Source organism: Cetorhinus maximus, chromosome 14, assembly GCF_964194155.1.
Source record: "Cetorhinus maximus chromosome 14, sCetMax3.hap1.1, whole genome shotgun sequence".
Lineage (NCBI taxonomy): Eukaryota > Metazoa > Chordata > Chondrichthyes > Lamniformes > Cetorhinidae > Cetorhinus > Cetorhinus maximus.
In genome coordinates this window covers 6541961-6555039 of record NC_135892.1, presented here as the reverse complement: position 1 = coordinate 6555039, position 13079 = coordinate 6541961, and the positions used below count along the sequence as shown (strand labels likewise).

General features: G+C 42.7%; 1 protein-coding gene across 3 annotated transcripts in view; it reads right to left on the bottom strand.

Moving 5' to 3' along the window:
- Nucleotides 1-6582, bottom strand: part of plcb4a (phospholipase C, beta 4a) — a 459248-nt gene extending 452666 nt beyond the window's left edge. For all 3 annotated transcript variants that reach the window (XM_078556436.1, XM_078556437.1, XM_078556438.1), the window contains exons 1-2: nt 5735-6582; nt 557-611 (exon numbers count right to left, since the gene is read on the bottom strand). The gene's annotated coding sequence lies outside the window, so the exon portion shown is untranslated. The remainder of the gene's footprint in view (nt 1-556; nt 612-5734) is intronic.
- Between the last annotated feature and the right edge of the window lie 6497 nt (nt 6583-13079).

Here is a 13079-nt window from a genome sequence, read left to right as displayed (position 1 = left end):
GCATGGGGTTTTGGAATGAGAGGAAGATAACTAGAGTCACGAATAATAATAAAAAAAATCTAGTGGAAACAAATATAGAATTTATATAAACACACGTCCAAGTGTTAAAATGTCTCCTAAAGCAAATAGCTCGGTAAGTAATACAGTACCGTCAACTCTTGTGAAACATTATCTAATTTGAACAGAAGCAATTCAACTACTTAGAGAACAGTAACTACAACTGCTACTATTAATTCAAAAAGCATTATTTCAAGAAGTCGTAATGAATCACTTTGCTTAAAGACGCAGTTAAGTTACAGTTCAACCCGGGGCAAAGAAACCTGTATGATAAACAGGCTCTCTCAATTGACGGGAGTCCCAAGTGTTGCTTCACTGAGAAAAGAAGTCACAGCTTCTTTGGGCCCTTCCAACTCAAGAGTAAAGAATATTTCACAACAGCAGAACTAAGTGCTTTGTGCAACAAATTTAGGAGGCTGTAGAACTGAAGTCATGCAGATGCTCCAAGGTAGAACACATTCAGAAACATAGACCAAATGCAAAATGGCCGATTGCTTACCAGCTCCACGTCCAGTTATTTTTCCATTCTCATTGTGAAGAAGTTTCTTCTGTCCCTAAAAGAAAGGGAAAAAAATGTTTTTAATAAGGAAAATATAAAATCATCTCATGACTCAACTGCTTGTAATAAATCTGATAAAAAAAATACATCAGCTTTGACTAAACAAACCCGGCTGCTATGCTATACTGAGAAGTTAAGACAATGTAGCTTTCTTATCTCCCTATGAAAAGTCCTGCTAACCAAAAGACAGGTCATAAATTCCAATAAAGGTTCTCTATCAACTAAAATCAGAACTAAATTACCTCTGCAGTAAGATAAAACACTTATTAAATGTTGCTCAAAGGTGAGCCAGGTTGTCCAAACTTCTCTAGTTTATTTTTTAATTCTTTCATGGGATGCGGGCATCGCTGGCAAGGCCAGTATTTGTTGCCCATCTCCAATTTCCCCTCAACCGAGTGGCTCGTTAGGCCTTTTCAGAGGGCAGTTACGAGTCAACCACATTGCTGAGAGTCTGGAGTCACCGCGTCGGTGAACCAGATGGGTTTTTACAACAACCAGTGATAGTTTCATGGCCCCCATTACTGAGACTGAGACGAGCTTTCAATTCCAGGTTATATTAATAGAATTCCAAAATTCCACCATCTGCTGCCGTGGTGGGATCTGAACCCAGCGCATTAGCCTGGGCCTCTGGGTTACTAGTCCAGTGGCATTACCGCACCGCCATCTCCCACAAATTGTTGCCATCAGTTGAAATTTGGCGTTCTTGCGTTGGTCCTGATGAGTGCAAAATGAACGTGTCTCTCTTTTCAGCAAGATTCAAGTTCCGTACTACCAAAGGGACTGCCTATTGAACAGTTATTCTGCATTATTCCCAATAAAGTAGAGCCTCGCTTACCTAAGCTGCAATAAAAATGTATCCCTTCCAAACTAATTGTTCCTCTTGATACGAGGGTTCTTGTAATTTCCAAATTGAGACTGACTCGTTGGTTGTGGACTGAATCGCAGGGAAGTGAATGAAGCTCAGGGAAACTGAGGCACCTAAATTAAAAGAAAAGCAAAACACTGCGGATGTGGGAAATCTGAAATTAAAAACCAAGCAGTGCTGGAAAAAAAACAGCAACTTTCTTTGAAGAAGTCATATTGGACTCAGAGCTCTGGTTTCTCTCTCTCTCCACAGATGCTGCCAGACCTGCTGAGTTTTTCCAGCACTTTCTCTTTTAATTTACTTGGGACATCGAAAGCCAGGCACTCATTTAGATTATGCAACAGGGTTTTTCATCAAATCAGAAAGTAGACATCCTGGAGCCTTTCGGCTAAAAACGTATACACTGTAGGTGCAACTCACTCTACAGGCTCTTCTATGCTATTTTAAACAATCCCACCACCTTCGAAAAGTGCGAAATATATTGTGACAGCACTAATAGCACCAATATCAATCAGGGTAATTTTACATGCAGTGATTGCAAATTTTAAAATAGCTTTCTCGAATGTCATTAAGAAGCCAAGAAAACAGTTTCAGCCAAAAATATCTTCTGCGTTGAAATTACAAAGTAAATGACGCAAATAATTTTTATGCATGCATTTTCATGTCAGCTATTGACTGAAAGAAAAGCTTGCAAGTGGGCTGTTTAAAACAAATATTGATGCATAGTGTGGTTTGCAAATAAGCAATCTTCCCTTTGATGCTTTCACTGTTAAATGGATGCAACTCCCTTGAAGGCTGATTCATTTAATTTGATTATGAATACTCGGTTTCAACTAATTTAATTGACCGTGAGCAAAGTAGTTACTGAAGAATCTGATGGTCACCAATAATATCACAATTTTGAAACATAGTAAGTGGTCTACCTATTTTATATGTCATAATTATATCAAGAATACAAAAACTCAGGCTTCAGGGGATGACAATAATTGTTCAAATACTAGGACATCATTCTAGCTGGGTAAATGTAGATCTGCGATTGCACTCACACTCATCCTGTTAAACAATTTACAGCAATTACTACAAAGTCACATTTCACTAGTCAGGCGATTCATTAAACAGGGAAACAATATCTTATTCAGAGGATCATCAATGCAGGAGAGTTGGTTTTAATTCTAAGTTTTTCCAGTTGAAGTTCAGCACTTATGAACAACGATGAAACTCCACTGAACAGATTTTAAAACAAAGATATGTGTATTTGCACATTTCAAAGTCACGCAGAGGGGATGGGTGGGGGGAGAAACAGAGCGAGTACGCACGAGAAGGGGATGTGGGAGGGAGAGAGGGATTGGGGGTGGGGGAAGAGAGGGCGAGCGAGAGGGGGACCGGAGGAGAAAGAGAGAGAGCGAGAGCGGGCGAGGGAGGGATCGGGGAGAGAGCGGGCGAGGGAGGGATCGGGGAGAGAGCGGGCGAGGGAGGGATCGGGGAGAGAGCGGGCGAGGGAGGGATCGGGGAGAGAGCGGGCGAGGGAGGGATCGGGGAGAGAGCGGGCGAGGGAGGGATCGGGGAGAGAGCGGGCGAGGGAGGGATCAGGGAGAGAGCGGGCGAGGGAGGGATCGGGGAGAGAGCGGGCGAGGGAGGGATCGGGGAGAGAGCGGGCGAGGGAGGGATCGGGGAGAGAGCGGGCGAGGGAGGGATCGGGGAGAGAGCGGGCGAGGGAGGGATCGGGGAGAGAGCGGGCGAGGGAGGGATCGGGGAGAGAGCGGGCGAGGGAGGGATCGGGGAGAGAGCGGGCGAGGGAGGGATCGGGGAGAGAGCGGGCGAGGGAGGGATCGGGGAGAGAGCGGGCGAGGGAGGGATCGGGGAGAGAGCGGGCGAGGGAGGGATCGGGGAGAGAGAGCATGCGAGAGAGGGATTGGAGAGAGAGAACGCAAGAGAGAGATCAGGGAGGGAGCGCATGAGAGAGCGGTGTGGGGAGAGAGAGAAGGGATAAGGAAGAGAAAAAGAGAGCGCAAAACAGGGATGGGGGAAGAGACCACGAGAGGAGGACGTGGAAAAAGAGAACAAGAGAATGGCAGGGGTAGACAGAGAGTGAGTGAGTGTGCTGTACATTAAATTTAGATTTAACTCAATTCATTACAATAAACAGTAGAAATAAATACAGGATAAAATGCTCCTATAATCAGCTGTCATCTCTAAATGATGATACAGATATTCAAGTCAGAAGGCCTGAAGGTGTTTACGCTGTCACACAGCATTATTTACTGAGGAAACAAAGCACCTGTTCTCAAAAGCTGATTCACTTTTTCCTTTTCAACTTTTATTTAAATTTAACTCAAGTATTTTGAAAATAACCTGAGCTTTTAAATGTGCAATTACCACAGTCGGTGTGCAGATCTAGTACAGTCAGGAAACTAGCTTACCATAATCTTTAACTACTGACTTTCCACAATCTTTAACCAGACTTTCCATGAAACTCAAACCCACCATTAGCAAGTCCAACTTCCTCATATTTTTTAAATGAGGCTTTCATTGAGAAACAAGGGAAGTAATGTTTACATTACTATACTAATTTACTTTGTTATTAAATGATTTGATTTGGTCTAGAATGGTGACTTAAATGAAAATTTCAGAATCTTTTCTTAAAATGTCAGAATTGCCAACTGCTTTGACCTCAACTCAGAAATCACCTCCAGGAACCATTTAAAAGAAACTCTGTCACCACACAGCATTGTCCCATGACAAGTGTGTCAACTTTATGGCATCTGGCTTGTCTTTGAGTCAGAAAGTTAATTTGGCTAAGTATGTGGAAGGCGACCATCTAAAAACGAAGGGTGTTTTGGCAAAATTATATATTAATAGCTTGCAACATTTTCAATCATTACAGCACCTCAAACATACAGCGCATGTTTCACGGTATCTTCAAGTTTTGTCATGAAGAACATTTTTTTCCTGCCATTATATGGAACAACGACACCTCAGAGTATACAACCCCAACACGGAAAATTGCTACTGTATCATATGGGACAGTTTGGAAAATAATGTTTCTGCACCACACCACTTCTTGGCCTACAGTATCACCATTACTCCAAATAAAGCCGAGGACGAATTTCTTCACTCAGAGGGTAGTGAATCTTAGGAATTCTCTTGAAGCTCGATCATCAAGTGTGTTCAAGACAGAAATCGATAGATTTCTGGAGACGAATGTCATGGAGGGATATAGGGATAGCACAGGAAAGTGGCGTTGAGGTAGATGATCAGCCATGATCTCATTGAATGATGGAGTTGGACTCGAGGGGCTGAATGGCCTACTCCTGCCCCTATGTTCCCAAGTTCCTAAACAGGGAACCATTGCACCCATTAAGCTCATCGAAGTACGGCTGGACATATGCAAACTTCCACAATTGCCCATGCTTAAAGCCCAGCAAAAACAGCAAACCGCTTTCTTGGAGAACTTCTGAATTTAAAATGTGCTTTCACATGAAAAGAAGCAGAGCATCATTTCGCAAACAATGCCCACGACTTCAACCATTAAGTTGACATTTCAAAGAAAGATTTAAAAGGTGAACTTAAGTCACAATTTTACCGCCTCATTTTTGAACACGTAAAATCCTCAGGCACGAAAAGCACCATTCTAAATAGGTGCTCACTTCGGTTAGAGGTTACAATATCGGCGACTGCATAAATGTTAAGCAGCTGCGGTGCGAACCCGCTGCTGTGGTTAAAAAGAAAAACAGGCAAAATCAAATCAATAGAAAGTATCATCTGTGGGCTTGCACAATTAGGAATCAGAAACCTAATTACTGGTTGTACCGTAAACTTCATAAGGTTTCCCCTGTCTAAGACTCATGCAAACCGGTTCCTTTTTAATCTATGTCACGCAGTCCATGCTGAAAACCAACCATTTTGCTGCAAGTTCGCTCCACTACCTCCCCAAGAGGTCCTCTCCAAACAGCCGCTGATACTTTTGCTGAGGTTTTTCTGTGCCCGCTAACTGTGGCAAACACTTCTATGCAACAACCACGACCGCCACATTAGGAGAGAATATTTGTCTTGCTTTGCCATAAAGCGAAATCAATACACCGTATGGTCGGCATAATGCACTTTTAACTGCCCCCGACAACGGGAGCAACACACACACACATACAGCGCTCAGGTACTGTTCGGAATAATGAAAGACCAATTGATTCGGCAGTTGCTATCGCCGGCTCCTGCCCTGGTCAGTGAAGTTGGGGAGAGGGAAGCGGTCTTCCTACCTGTCAGCACAGCACTGTCGTCCTGCTTGCATTCAGCTCGGCAGAATTCACTCAAGGAACAAGCAGGCGCTGCACGCACGCACCCACCCTGCATCCAGAGCTTTTCATTAAAACAGCTTCAAATGACACCGCGTCAGGAAGGCGATAGGAAGTAATACATAAACATATGCGTGCATTAGAGGGAGGGAGAGAGAGAGCGAGCAAGAAAAAGTAATTTCTTACATCAAACAGACAGGAAGAGATGTGGGCGTACGCCAGCAGCGCTGGTTGCTGTGGCGATAAGGGTTTTGTCCAGTTGCACTGATTGTCCTCAGTCTCCCCTCATTTTCTCTTATTCGAGACTGGACTTTTCCCCGCAAAAGGCAAGAAACCTCACAACAAGGGGGGAGGGGGGAATGAAGGAAAACATGCACTCTCCCCGCTGCCAAAAAAAAAACCAAAATCAAGACTTGCAACAGAGAGAGAGAAACGCTCGCTGTCAATCGGAGCACGGGCTTCGCTTCACTCCGCACCGCCACGTTCCATTCCCGGGCTAAGATTCTACACTCCCGGGCCAACGTTCTATAATCTTGGGCTAAGGTTCTACGCTCCCGGGCCAACGTTCTATAATCTTGGGCTAAGGTTCTACGCTCCCGGGCCAACGTTCTATAATCTTGGGCTAAGGTTCTACGCTCCCGGGCCAACGTTCTATAATTTTGGGCTCAGGTTCTACAGCCGCTCCACACACCCAGCCTTCTCTAGGAGACCAGTGTAAGCTTCCCTTCGCAGGATCAGAGAACGGGGAGGAGGGGGGTGGGGGAAGCATGCATTAAGATGGAACTGAATAGCACTGTGCAGCCTGCGCGTGTACGGCCAAGGTTAATGAAATTCTCACTGTAAATCCTCCAGTCGATGGGAACTCTGCAGTCAGCAGAGGGAAGCCAATTGGACCGTCCCTCTCAAATGACATGTGACCACTATTACTGGGAAATACATACGTCATCGCCTTATAATATATTTTTAAAAAATTCTGTACCGTATTGTGAATTTAGGACCGCCGTGTTTCATGTGTGCATTCTGCTGCCTTTTGTGTTGCAATAAAATGCTGCACCATTTTGCCAAATCGAGTATCTAACGTCCTGATTCTGATTCACTATTGATCTTCCTGATCTGTTATCATTAGGGGAAAAAACATTTTTTTTTTTGCAAACTTGTTCCCAGTATTAGAGGAACAAGGAGGAGGGATCTTTTGTCTCAATGTTCGAAAATTAAGACAATAGCAAAAGATTTTGGGGGGATTTTTTTTTTCCCGTTGAGCGGAGCAAAAGTGATGCGAGGGGGCAAATCATCCTGTGGGTTTTGTTAATGGTGCGCATCGCTGGAGACCTGATTGTTTTCAGCGATTTGCTGTTTACCGAAAAAGCGCTCGGCGTCCTGTTGTAAAACAGAAACTTGATTGCATTCTGCGTTTTTAAGGTCTGTGCAGAATTTGTTCCCGATGTTGCAAAAAAAACAGCTGACCCAACTTGGTCAGGGGAAGAAAATTGTAAGAAGGTGGCAACTGAGAAAGCAACCCTAATCTAACAAGCCGAGGACCAGCATTGTACATTGTGGCAACTCAATGACCAAGATTCCGGTTTCATTAACTGAGACTCCAGAGTTGTTACTGGTACCTGAGGACTGCATTCTGCAATTCATATATTTTTCTCTCTCTCTCTGCTAAAGCTAATTGGCGTGAAAACAAGTAGTCGTACTGCAAGTGCAGCGGGATATGATGGCCGAATGGCCTCTTTCTGTGCCACAATGGCTCTATGACTATGACCTTTAAGCCGTAAGGTGCTCCATATTTATCACGAATGTCATGCGGGAAAACGAAACAAAAATATGTTGTTCCGCTTCAAGGGATTTAGAAAGAGAATTGTTTTGCAGGACTGACAGGGGAAGGCACTTTTTAAGTACATTTTTATTTGAATTCCAGTCTTTTGAGCACTTCTTCAGGTGTCATGTTTTGCACAGTTGAAGATCAAGGCTCTCCAACAGTCATGGTCTTTGATAGAAACCAACATCTTGGTGTTGTTCTCAGATCTTGTACCTGTACTGCTTCTTAAACTGTCAATGTATTTCCTCCTTTGTCTCCCTCCTGCTCTGCTGCCCTCAGTTTTACCCCTCACCACCAGATGTTCTAGTTTCTCTCCCCTAAGTTTGAAGCAAAGAATTGTAGTTGTCTATTGGTGATTACCTTGGGCTGCCTGCTGTGATTTAATGTATCCCTGGAGGTTTCATCACATGACTTATCCCCACACTCTAGCCATTAGTTGGCCAACACATCCATCCTTGTGATGTACGGCCTTCCTACGCCAATTGGAAAGTAAAAAGCCCCATTACTGATGCTTGACTGTTGGCCAAACATTTTTTTTTACCCCCCATTTTCAATATTTTTATCTGGTAAAGAGAAATGTTCAAAGAAAATTTAAAATCAACTATCTTTTTAACATCCCGGTGATTTTTCTCCAGGATTACGCACAGCAGTGTCCTAGAGGCTGGTCTTCAATTCCTGGAGACTCCAGGCCAATCCTGGAGAGTTGGCAACCTACAAACACCTGCAAAAGTTCATCCTATGTGCTCGACTTCCTCACTAGTTGCTTATGGTGCTTTTAGCACCAGGCAGGCTGGAAGGCCACTCTAGACAAACAGTTCCTAGAATCTCTCAAGAGCAATGTAAGCTCTGAACTTGTCTGGTGATGCAATCGGTTGTTGCTTCAACATGTTGGGCCACTTGTGATAGGACACTGGATAATGGCCACAATTCCCAGTTTTAGGTGGAGCATTGTGATGGTATGCTGAAGAACTTTGTCCTATTGGTGGAAATATAAATCAGCATAGATACCCTGTCCACTTTTGTGTACTACGTGCTCGCCAATGTCCAATAGGTATCTTGGTTCATTCTTGTCACAATATGTTGGTGACTAAATAATCTACAGGATCGGATGAACTTGTCTCAAGGTGTTGAAATGTCCGCAGATTCTGTGCACTACAGCTGCGCTTAATTCTATCCTACCTCCATTTTCACACACGCAGACTTTCCCATTGGAGTCACTGGGTTGAACTAAGAAAGACGTTTCCTCACCTAAAGAGTGGTTGAAGTGTATAGTGTAGATGCATTTGAGGGGAAGCTGGATAAGCGTATGAGGAAGAAGGGAATAGACAGTGACAATGGTAGATTTAGATGTCTGTTAGTGTCTCAGCACCTCCACCTTCTCAAGGGCAATTAGAGATGGGCAATAACTGCTGGTCTAGCCAGCGACGCCCACATCCCATAAATGAATTTCAAGAAAGATGAGGAAGCATAAGAGGATGCTCGAGTGGGGCTTAAACACCGGTATGGACTGGTCGGGTTGAATGGCCTGTTTACTACTATGTAGTTTACACTAGTGTCACTATAAGTTACCTTTCATCTGAGGAGTCAGCACGAAAGTCAGACACTGAATGTGGAGTATAATGGAGTAATTAAGTAGCTTAAATTGAAACTAAATCATTACATTGTTATTGCTGTCAATCAAACAGGGCAGGCTGTGTACTATCCACTGGTTGCAAGAGGCCTCGGGCACACTGACAACACCATACCTTCCCCCACCAGGGCCACTGGGCCTGGGTAAGATTATGGAAGTGAGGCAGAGATACCCTTGCTGTGTGTTGCAGTCATTCTGGGCCCAAGAATAGCTGTTTTGCCATTGCCAGGAGCAGAACCATGAGATAGTTCTCTGACCTGCCAACTACCCCCTTCTACCAGATGGCTAAAATCCAGAAATGTGAGGCTCAAGTTCTGTTAGAGGTTGAGGATGCAGCCCTTTTAGATGGTGTAGTATAATGGGTCAATAGAATGGCTATGCTAATGAATGATGTAGGCCATGATGTAATAATGACATCAGTAATCATGTGCTAGACATTCTGGAGAGAGGATGGAACAGTCTGTATTCATGAGAGACATACCTACTCTGTAACCTATCTTAAACATAGTGTTAATAAACCAGTTGAAGCAACACTAAGACCAGACTAAGACTACAGTCTCTTTAGATAAGATGGCCATGCAAACCAGAAGCCGGCAACCATGCCACGAATATATGAAACAGATAGTAAAATAGGGACAAAAACAAAAATAGCTGGAAAAACTCAGCAGGTCTGACAGCATCTGCGGAGAGGGATACAGTTGACGTTTCGAGTCCGTATGACCCTTCATCAGAACTAAGGCATACAGAAATGAGATAAAATGTAAGCTGGTAGAAGGGAGTGGGACAGGAGAGCTCGATAGGGGGCCAGTGATAGGTGGAGGCCAAGAAGAGATTGCCAAAGATGTCATAGACAAAAGGACAAAGGGGTGTTGACGGTGGTGATGTTATCTAAAGGATGTGCTAATGGGAACATTAAGGGAAGCAAGCTAGTGGCAGATGGCCCTAGTGCGGGTGGAGTGGGGAGAAGGGATCGAAATGGGCTAAAAGGTGGAGATGAAACAATAGATCGAAATAAATTTAAAAATAGGAGGGAAAAGAAAAAAATATAGTTGTAAAATAATTATAAATTATTGGGAAAAGGGGGATCGGAAAGCGGGTGGGGATGGAGGAGAGAGTTCATGATCTGAAATTGTTGAACTCAATATTAAGTCCGGAAGACTGTAAAGTGCCTAGATAGGACTTCATCCTCTTACACTCCACCTGTATATGCCGTGCAGTTTCCTCTCTGCAGAAATTACCCACTCGCTGGATGTCTGTGAGTGCCTCAGCACCACAGTGGCCGCCACTGATCCATGCAGCCCTCTCCATTCCAATTCCATTGGTGCAAGGAAGGAGCACCACAGAGAGAGACATCGGTTAACAATTAGATGTGAACTATCTGGCTGATTTTTCATCCATTCCTAATCCCGACAAATTGTACTACTCTTTGCTCCACACTGTCCAACTTTCCCACTGGAGAATTCATGGAGCATGGTTTCATACTATCTTCTCCGTAGTGCCAGCAGTTGTGATGATGTGCAGTGTACTTCATGTCATTGGAGTGCAATGATGTCCGCTGAAATACATTAACATTTATATTGATTTATGTGAGACTGTAAACTTTTGGGATAGTTTATAACTTCTTCATGCTGGAATATTTTAATCCCTGAATCTTAGATCACTCTCATGAGATAACTTCAACTGCCTGCTTTGTGTCTCTCCTACCTTAAGTTACAAATATATAGGACAGAAAGACTGAACAGATTGGGGGCTTTCTTCTCTAGAAAAGCGAAGGCTAAAGTGTTACCTATATAGACCTTTTAATGTTGAAGAGTTTGGAAAGGAAAAAAAAATGTTCCTCTGGGGGAAGAACACAACCAGGAGCCTTAAATATAAGAGTCACCATTAAATAAAGAATGCATGAGGAACTTTATCCACACAGAGAGTTGCAAAAAGTGGTAGCTGCTATCAAAAGAAGTAACTGAGGCAAATAGTCTAGATGCATTTAAAGAGAAGCTAGATAAACACATGAATGAGAATGGAATAGAACGATATGCTGATAGGGTTAGATAAACAAGCATGGGAGAAAGCTAATGTGAAGGTAATGCTGGCATAGACTAGTTTTGCTGAATGGTCTGTTCCTGTGCCGAAGCCTCTATGTAATGCTATGTAGAATTTTTGGTTACCTGTATGTGGGAAATGAGGCGTAGCATCCATGAGGTCTCACTTAAGCCCTTCAATGCAGTTGAGCATCACATACTCATTTTAATTTGAAAGCATCAAATGAGTTTATCAAATAAAAGACAAACAGACACATGACCATTATATAATATATACGTATAGCGGACATCCAGGGCTTGAGAACAAAAATCAAGACTGACACTCCAGTGCAGTACTGAGGGAGCATTGCACTGTCAAAGAATGAAACATTAAACTGAGGCTCCATCTGCCTTGTTGGGTAGATGTGAAAGGTTCTATGACACCATTTCAAAGAAGAGTATGGGAGTTCTCCCCGTTGTCCAGGCCAATATTTATCCCTGAATCAACATTGCAAAAAAAACAGATTATCTGGTCATTATCACATTGCTGTTTGTGGGAGCTTGCTGTGCACAGATTAGCCATCATATTTACCACATTACAACATTTGAAAAAGTATTTCCTTGACTGTAAAGCACTTCAAGACATCCAGTAGTCCTGAAAAACGCTATATAAATGCAAGTCTTTCTTCGATGTCTTTTTATACCGATATATATCGGTATAAAATATATATTCAGTATATATTTTATGATATTTCAGTGGACATAATAGTAAAATGATTTCATCTCTAAGAATTAAACTCATTAGTTGTAAATACTTTATAAATGATAGTGTTTGTTTTCCTAGAATTTATTGTCACTAATACTGTAATCCAAAATGTGTCCTAGTTTTTGTTTTCTGCAGTTCAAATTGAGTAGTTTTTAAAAATGGGCTTTTTATCATACCACAGCAGACTTACTGGAAATTTATGGTTTTTTGATTATCCTACCACTCAGAGTCAAAAAAAGAACTGCAAGTCATGTACAGACTGAAACAATCACATAGTGTTCTTTATATTTGAACAAAATTCTTATTCCAGCCTGTAACTATGTATTTGTGACATTGTAACAGGAATCTGAATTATGTTTGGTGTTTAAAACTGTTTGTGTACGCTGCCTGGACTTAAAGAGGCAGCCACCAACCAAAGAGAAACAAAACAATACCCACTCTTTGATCACAGGAACCTTGTGTGCAAATTAGCTGCCACGTTGACCTACACGAGATTCGCCATGTACTTTGTGTTCTGATCAAGTACCAGTGTGGCATTATGATTTCAAATGCTACATTGTTTTCGGGCAGAGAACACCACTCAAGAAATGGCTACCATCAGTGTAAAATGCTGGTAATGGATATTTATGGTATTTTGCAGTTTGGGGTGATTATACCCTAGAATTACTAAAACAAGCCTTTTGTGATTCCAATGTAGTAACATGACTGAACCTTGTTTTTGCTGAAAACAAGACTTAAATAGCACTTTTCACAACCACCAGACATAAAACGCTTTACGGATCATAATCTCTGCCTCCCCCCGACCGGGTCTTATTTCATTTTTCTTGCAGGTTTCAGTCTTAATCTTGCCTTTCTTAGTTTTGCTTTTGTACGGCAGCTGTTCATTATTCTGCCATTCAACCTCCTCTACACACGTATTTTGTTTCTTTACTTGTTTGATTACCGCTCCCTTTGGCTATTCGCACCAACTCCTTTGTCAATTAATGGCTCCTGTCCTTCTCCATCACAGATCTTCCCATTGACTTTTATCCACCCTCCCCCTCACGTCCTTGTAACCCCTGTTACATTTCAAA